Here is a 9,630-nt window from a genome sequence, read left to right as displayed (position 1 = left end):
TTATACTTCCAATGACAGATATCAATAATTTTATTGCCCTGCAGGCATCAATAAAAAAATCTGTAAAGGAAGAATCAAATTGACACACCCTGTGTTTTATCTAAACAATGAAGAGATAACTTTCAATTTAGTGGGACATATTTCTCAGTGCCGCATGTTTATTGATACTGCAAGCAAGGGCAATGCCTGAACTTGCTAAGCCCATCATATTATCACAAGTCTGCGCTACATGATTTATATTGATTATATTAACCATTGTAATATTCTTCCCCAAAAAGGGAAAAAAAAATTAAATTATTCATTGGGATAAAAACCAATCAGAATTTAGAGGCATCTCTCAACTTTTCTGAACAACTAATTATAGACGACAAAAGCATGGCCAGCGAGCAGATGGGATTGCAAGATCTACTCTCGAGAAGAAGAGAGAAAACGTCTCCATAAAATCATGATCGCTCAGTAAAATCCAATGAGCAAAGACGAAGAAAAGAAAAAAAAATAATGCACGATCTTGCATCTTCCTCCATCGTAAACAGCAGTAAGAAATCCAACGGTACGTAGTTGAAGAATTCGGCAATGATCTTATTGTTAGATTTTTATAAGATTTATGTTTAAACAATTAAGTATATGTTGGAACAATATTGGGGGTATTATTGTATTTTACTCTCATACCTTGCATTTGGAAATTAGAAAAAAATTAAAAATTCTAAAATATGAAGGATATGTATAAATATGTATATATTACATATTTGTCTTAATTTTTCGATAGTCAAAATCACCCATGAAGCGAAAATAATAATAAAAAAAAGGTAAGGATGAGTATGGCATGGATTTAACGTGATATGAATTTGAAATGTGAAATACAAATATGATACAATTTAAAATATAGGGTATATATTTTTTAAGAGCATTTTTAAACATCTCAGTGGAGCTGAACGGCACCACGAAACGGCACCGCGCAACTGTTTAGCTTTTTCGTTTTTTTAATATAAACTTTAGAGTACAGTGTACAAAAATTAATAAAAACAAACTATTATATTATTGAGAAATACAAGATAGATTCTTTATTCAGAAATATTCATTGTGCAGAAATTCCATGATCATCTACGGTGAACTTGACACATTATGTGTTAGATGCTGCGTGCATCAATTTTTTATAACATGCTCTAAAGATGATATTTTGCAGATTCTAGAGAGCTTACTCATGACCTGAATTATAATTCCCGGTGTTGTTAAATGTGAGCCTTATATCCTCTATCAACCGATCCAAGTTACAATAAGATGACCCACCTTCACTCACCCTCTTTCTAGCCAGCCTAGCCATCTCAGCCGTGGATCTGACAAACTCCTCCCTCCTCTCCACCATCAGATCACTCACCATATTTTCCACAACTTTCCTGTCACAAACATTCTTCACGTCAATCCCAAGCTTCCACACTTCACCAAAAAATCTGCTATTAATCAGTTGATCAGACGAAATAAGGCCAACATATCATAGGAACTCCAGCGACTATACTCAAAAACCCACCCACAGCCTGGTGGGCCAGCACCTCCTCTTGGGGGACCCACCCCACCATGTACCCTCTCTCCCTCGTCGCCTCAAGAAGCTCCACCGGGACGTCACCTTCGCCGCCTTCTCCTGTCACCATGTTTCGCCGTATGACCCACAAGAAGACACTGAGTAGTCTGAAGTTTTACTTCATATTTTTAATAAATATTTTTTATTAGTGTAACTATTTAAATAAAAAAGTTATGAATCAAGAATAAAAGATATCTTAATCTATGCACTTTTAAAGAGTATTTATCAAGATTACTCGTAATAATAAGCCCTTAGGCTATACAGCTTTGGCGGGTCCCTCGAGCTGAATCGATTCCTGGGTCACTCAAGTCGCTCACTTGGCAGAAACTAGGCAGGTCACGGCATCTTAAGAAGCTTTCCATGCCAGGCACACTCGTTATCAGCCTATACATGTCTTCTTTTCCCTTTTTTTTTCCCCCATCATTTCAGAACAATTACGTCCAAATTCTAATCAATTTATATGAAGAAGAAACGAAAAAAAAATAAAAACTAGAAAAACAAAGGAAGGAATAAAGGAAATCAAGCAAGCTTTAAAGTGAATTGGTTTAGTTATTACCTCCAATGGGAAGCTCCCCGGCATTAATTGTTAGCAAAAAATATAGAAAATACAAAGAAGAACAACAACTTTTGTAAGATTAATATAACGAAGTTGTACAACACTAATTCAACATTGCTACCAAATTCAAAAAACGAAATTGTAAGGACGTCAAGGCACGTAAACCACGCTTTTCTTAAAACAGATTCGTCCCATCCGGCGAGTGCTTGAGGTAACGTTAGACGTCTGTCTCCCAGGATAGAACGACAACGACGGTAGTTCGAAGTACTATCAGAACCGTCCGGCGAACTAGAACCCGGACCTTACAAAAGATAACACAAGAGAAACTTAGAAAACAAGAGAACGAACTCGAGAGAGAGAGGTGAGTGCTATGTACAAGTGTGTTGTTTATGTGGAGTAGGATCTTTATATAGGCTCCAAATTCAACCATGAGATGCCATGTAGTAAAATTCGGTTTGAAGAATAATAAATAGAGAGAATCAAGGAGAAAAGAAATTATCAAAAGATTTTTTTTTTCATCTGATAAATATAAATGGAGATGTTTAGCTAAGCAATTGTAAAAGATGCCATGTAGTACCGAGCAAGAAAATTTTTGTACGTGAATAAGCTAAAATTTTGAACTAAAGTATAAATGTAAAATATCAGTGTCGTAACCTTAAAAAAAATGTCATTGTAATATTATTTTTGGTGTTTGACTCTCTTGTTTACCTTCTTTTTATCCATCTCTATAATTATCTTGTTTATTAACTCATCTCAATTCTTATGTGCCAACTGATGTAGCATGTGAGTTGTCAGTTTATTATTTGTGGGTGTTTAAAACATTATCACGTCAATTAATGAAAAAAATTACATTACTAATAAAAAGATAATAACTCACATAACATATAAGTTAATACACAGTTTAAATTAATGTCCTTAACATTACTCTTAAGTAACTATGTTTAGAATTAACCCGTAACTATGTTGATACTTGTTTCTGCACAAGGCCTTTCTTAAGGCTCAAGCCCATTGTTCCTTTCTATAATCTGTATTGATGTCATTTTTGAACCCAAACCATGCTCGAAAGACATCTATGTGTGGTGGTTTTGTGTGCCATAAATAATGGGCAATTTTTAAAAATATTTTTTAAAATGAAATTTCTTGGCACACAAATGCAAGTTCCTTTGCAAACTAAGGGGCATCCGCCCACCTTCACGTCCGTACGATAACATTTTGTGGTTCCAAATTCTGTCTTGCACTCACAGCTAGAGCAGAAATTTTGTCGAAAACCTAAAATAATAGATATATAGGTATATCATTATCATTAGTATAAATGAGGGAAGCAGAAGTACATATATGTGTGCACGCATATATATATATATATTATTTATACCTGCAGATGAAGAATGTTCAGTAGAAATCTCGTTAAGGTTAATCCGAGCATCAGCTATAGCTGCAACAAGAACGACCGAAAATAGTAGTAAAATCACAGAAACATTTTTGACGGCCAATTGGTTTGCTAATGATTATATGCAAGATTGATATTAAGTGAATTGTTGATGCGGATCAGAAGGGTCTCGTTAGGATGTTTATATAATTTGCATTGTGGGACCATTGAAACAAAGGGAATGATTGATGCGGAAATTGTGACGATCCTAATTTTTAATCATCATCCTATGTTCATACTTAACATTACTTAACCTCTACTATTTACTAGTTATAACCTCTTAAAAAAGTCAGGCCAATTTTTTTTCATTCATACGTCTAAATGCTGTAGCATTTAGCTAGCATTATGTTTTCAACTATTCGTAAAATGTTGTAGCATTCTGACAGCATTCTGTTATATTAGTCATACCTAAAATGATGTAGCATTCTGACAACATTCTGTTACATTAATCATATCTTGTGACTAGAGGTTACTATGCATAGCCTCACTGTCTCGTAACCTCAACTTCTGTTACATAAGTCATCTATATTCATAAAACACTATTTACTTTTTACATATAAAGTTCAATAGCTTTTTCAAAACACGTGATGCATCCACAACCCACTTGCCCACACTCCGCTGCTACATCCTCTCTGCATGCCCAACAACAAGTTTTAGGGAGCCGGCGTCTTACCCGAGCTTCCTACAACACGAACAAACTTAATGAGCTTTCGCTCAGCAAGTATCAATAGGTCATACAAATGCAATAATTATGCATACCCATATATGCATTCATGTCATATATCCTAATACATTCTGTACTACTAAAACATGTATGGCTTATGTTCTTCTTCTTTCATTACATACTTTGTTCTGCTTTCATCTCATTTTAGTCGTTCACATTGTGTTTTGACATTCTAAACGACTTTCATTTTATATTTCTCATTCTTTTCATTCTTCTTTACAGATACCAACCTTTATATGGAACGGTTTTTGTGTTTCATTTTCTTGTCTTTTACTTTTTATGGGCCTTGTCCTGTTTTACCATAGCGCGCAAAACCAATGAGGAGTGGGGTAGCTAACAAATCCAACTCAGTCACGGTTTCATTTCTTTCATAGTCTCATAATAACCTTTCCTTCGAAGGCTGGTACAAACTGGATGTTTGGTCTCTTACCGTTTATCAATTTTCTCATTGAAACGGCAACTTTAGTTAAATCTTATGAATTTGTGCATTTTAAGCAATTTATCATGAGATTAACCTTTTGTTAAAGTTTAACTCTTTCTCGTAACTTGACCTTGACTTAACGTCGATTCATACTTTTCACAGAATAAAGTTCTATGGCTACTTAAGTCTTGTAGATACATGCTTAACATTGTATCTATCTAACATTCACATTGTATGTAATATTCAAAATTCTACCATATGCACAATTTTTGTGCAACATAGAAAAGTAAGCTTGTTCGTGATATAGCCATAGAAAAACTATTGTACTTACCAAAAGTTTCGCTAACGATGTGTCCTTTGTCTCACTTGACGCTTTTTGACTTCAATCGTTAATCGATCTTATTGCATAAATTTTTTATCATTAGATTCAAAATCTAACATCAATAATTACATTGAAATTTAATTCGGAAAGGTCTACAATCCTTATGTTTGGTATTCAATCCCAAAATATTTCGTATCTCAAGAATTTGCACTAAAACCATGCACGTTCCTCAGTCATGTCCCTAATTTTTCAGTTTCGGTCCAAACTGTGAATTCTCATTGTGTTCGGTTTCTATACATCACCGATTATCGAAACACCTTTCTTTTCACACTTTAATCCCTTATTCCTCTTGAAATCCAATTTTAGTTCAAAATACTCAAACTAAATTTTGGCAGAGTTCTGCCTATTTCTGCATGTTTCTCAAGCTAACATTAGCTCGTTTTATCCATTGTTTCTACCATCAAACACCATTCACATACTTTCTCTTTCAATCACATCACAATTTCTAGGGTTTCCTCATATTTCCATAAAAATTCTCCATACCAAAAATTGATAGAAACAAAGGTCAATTAACCTAGAATCTATCCTTAATTCATCTATATTTAAGTTCCTTAATCATCATAAGCTAATCTCCCTTTTAAGTGAAATTTTTCTGATGTTTCCTACAAAATCTCACGTACAGCCATAGTGAAGAAATGAGAGGAAAAATTTGAAATCTCACCTTAGAGAGTGACGAACAAGCTTCGGTAATGCTATTCCTCGGTAGATTCGATGATTTCCGCTTAAATCTCGTTTTTCTTCACTTTGGAATTTTTTTTTTCCTCTCTTTCTCTCTTGGCTGATGCTCTCTGTTCTTATGCATGAGAAATAATAATTTCTCACGTAATATGCCATTAATAAACTGACCAATACATAAAGTAAATGTCCAAAAAATGAAATTTTGACTTTTCTGTGGACTTTTTGCAAAATTCCCAAAATATCCCAAAAATATCTCTCATTTTCTTCTCCATCAAGTCTTGCCCGGCCTTAGATGCCACATGGCTCAATCTCAGCTCTTCATCACATTTTTCACTTTTAATCTCAACCATTGATAATTTAATAATTATCCTATTTTGGTTCAGTTTAATTCCTATCTTGGTCAACAAATGGTCAACTCAGTCAACCTTGACCATTCATTATTAACTTTTCGAGAGCAACGTTTTGGTCGACTCTTGGTCAATAAATTTTGACTTGGTCAACTCAAATCAGTCGAAATCCCAATTTTTCTCAGTTCGGCCTTCCGAACTCCTTTTTCGTCCGTTTTTCATTCCGATTGTTTCTAAAACCCTAGAATTGATGACTTTCAATTCTTTTTCATTTCTTAAACTTATCATTCATGTGTTTATCCACTTGTGGGCTTAACACAACATTTCATACTTCTTTCTTAAATACAGTCTGAAAAATTGATAATTGTATCGTAGTTAAGAAATTTTTAAACTTTAACTTATAACTTATTATTTTATACTTATATCAACAAATACTTATCATAAAAATATTTATATTAATGATATAAAGAATTTTATGAAATATTAATACAATAAGTTCGATGAAGTTTTCGGTCACGATAGAAACAAGTGTCTACGTTTAAATAGTTGCATTGTGGGGCCATATTTGAAACAAAGGGTCTCGCTAGAGCCTGCTAGATATATAAATGTTATTCTTCAGTGACAGGAGAAATAGTGAGAGAAAGAGACAGATGACAGGTAGTACGTACTATCAATGGTGCTCTGTATTTGTACCCTATACTCCATTTCAAAGAAGAAAATAGTATAAAATCTTTGATGGAATATTATAGGGTTGTCCTTTTATAATAAAATTTAAAAAAAGTTTAAACTTAAATTATAATTTTATTTAAGTTTATGTTGTTTTGTAAAATTTAAGTTTGAATTCAAGTTTAGAGTTAAACTCGAGTTCAAGTTTTCTCTTCAACTCGAGTTCATAAACTCAAACTCAAGTTAATGAACAATATTTTTTCTATTCTTAAAAATGTCATAACTTTTTCGTTTTAATTATCATTGAGATGATTTTTTTTATGCATTCACAACGAAAAAATGAATAAAACTTACCAAAACACAACTCAAGTTATAACTCAAATTCAACTTAAGATCATCACTCAAGTCACCCAAATGCAAAAATGCAAAAGAACAACCCCTGTGTATCAGTAGAATATAATTTCTGACAATCAATAGAATATAAATTATTAATTGACAAATTTATAATTAGGGTTTGTTGCTTTTACATATTTTCTCATCTTGATCATGAAATTTTGACTAATCTGACATTAAAACATGTTATACTATTGAACCTGATCTAGAGGTGTCAAATGGGCCGGGCCGTCCATGGATGGCCCGGCCCAGCACGTAATAGTGCATGATTCGGCACGGCCCGGTTCGTTACTGTTACGGGTTGGGCCGGCACGACACGTGTAATGGACTAGGACTGGGCCACAACTTCTCAGCCCGCGGCCCAAGCATGGCCTAAGCACGTGGAGGCCCGCGGCACGGCCCTTATTCGGCCCGGCCTAAGCCCTTATTCGACCCGACCCAAGTCCGCGAAACGGCCCATGAAAAGCCCATTTCATTTGGTCTAGTGGGCCCTTCACGGGCCCAACGTTCGGCACGTGACGGGCCTCCCGTTTGGCCCGTCACGTGCCTCCCGTTTGACACGTGATGGGCCAAACGGGAGGCCCGTCACGTGCCGCACGTTGGGCCCGCGAAGGGCCCAACGGAAAAAAACCAAATTTTAACCCAAAAATCCCCTATAAATACCCCTTAATTCCACCATAAATCTCACACAATAATTCACTCTCATCTTCTCATCTCACTCTCATTCTATCTCTCAACTTCTCTCTTTGATTTTGATTCTAAGCTTTTTTCTCGTGTTCATTCATTTTCTAGCTCTTTCATTTACAAAGTTCAATCAAGTTCTATCAATTTCCAGAAAATGACCTCACCAAATTTCCCTGATTTCACTGCTCTTCCTGAGCTTTGTGAGGAGACATTTTTTGAGGAAGAAATGATGCCTTCCAACCCCACCCCCATTGAACCAGAAAATGCTCCGGTGGATAATGCTTCAGTATACAACGAAGAAGCTGGAGAACGCAGCAGAGGAAAAAGACTGCGAACTTCTCCGGCATGACAGCATTTCACCGAGGAGCCCCGACCAAATCCAAAAACAAGTGAGATGGAAATTCGTGCGGTATGTAAATATTGTAAAAAGCACTTTTCTAATAAAAAGGGTGGGGGTACTGGTCATCTGGATAGACATTTAAAAATATGTCTACCGTTGCACCAAGGTGGGAGTGTGGACTCCCCCACACTCCCGCCAACAAACACTATCACTCACATCACATGAGTTACAAAATTTTACATACGATGCACAACATACTCGTGAGGCACTAGCTAAATTTCTAGCTAGTGCCGAATTGCCTCTTTCTTTTGCAGATGATGCCTCCTTCGAAGAATTCATCCAAATAGCCTTTTGCCCACAATTTAAATGGGAAGTAGAAACACAACTCGTTCTGATTGCATGAAAGTTTTTTATGCAATGAGACAATCTCTTGTTGATAATTTTAGGACTTTTAATGCTACTGTGTCTTGCACTTCTGATCTGTGGGAGGGGTGTAATAAAACTGGATATTTATGTGTCACAGTGCACTACATTGACGACGATTGAATTTTACAAAAAAGAATAATTGGTTTTCGTTTATGTCCATATCCTCATAACGCAACAGCTATTTTCAGTACAATAATGGAAATTTTTGGGTTTTATGGGATAGAAGATAAAGTTTTAACAATTACTTTTGATAATGCGTCAGCTAATACAGCTGCAATTAATATGTTTAAACGTAGTTTGAAACCGGCATTTGGAGGGGAAATTTTTCATCAACGGTGTGCATGTCACATAATTAATTTAGTAGTTCAGGCAGGAATTGAACATATCTCTGCTAATCTTACAAATATTAGAGAATCATTATCCTTCATATCTAGTTTTGGAGCTCGGCTCTAAGAATTCAAACAATATTGCAGGAATAGCTAGATGCGCCCAAGAAAGTTTCCAACTGACGCGAGACATAGGTGGAATTCAACATATTTAATGTTGAAGGCAGCACTCCCATATTCACAGCTTATCACGACATACGTAAACAGTAAGAACGGTCAAATTTTAACTTTCGATCCTGATTGGCAGATTGCTGAGTATTTTTTTTAAATTTTTAGAAGTTTTTTACAATGCTACTGAATTACTTTCTGGAGTTTATTATCCTACTGTACATTTAGCTTTACATCAACTATTTAATATTTCAGAAACATTTTCTTATTATAAGGCTACACAACTTTTTGGAAATAGAGTTAACTTAATGGAAAGTAAATTTAAAAGTTATTGGTTAGGTTGTCCTATGTTATATGCATTGGCAACCATTTTAGATCCTAGGTGCGGAGTAGATGGAACTGAATCATTGATGACTGCTACCGCAGAGAATTTAAAAATAGATATGCAACTAAGTATTACTGATGCTAAGAAAATGTTAGAAAAAGTTTTTAATTTGTATGAAGCAAAATATAGCAC

At 35.1% G+C, this 9,630-nt stretch overlaps 1 pseudogene; it reads right to left on the bottom strand.

Annotated features, from left to right (window-relative positions):
• Positions 1 to 1,195: 1,195 nt before the first annotated feature.
• LOC21406668 overlaps positions 1,196 to 9,630 on the bottom strand; it is a 21,553-nt pseudogene continuing 13,118 nt past the window's right edge.

The sequence above is a fragment of the Morus notabilis genome, unplaced genomic scaffold (assembly GCF_000414095.1).
Source record: "Morus notabilis unplaced genomic scaffold, ASM41409v2 Scaffold179, whole genome shotgun sequence".
In the NCBI taxonomy this organism is placed as follows: Eukaryota; Viridiplantae; Streptophyta; class Magnoliopsida; order Rosales; family Moraceae; genus Morus; species Morus notabilis.
Note: the sequence above shows the minus strand (reverse complement) of the source record. Positions and strands in the feature narration are given on the sequence as shown.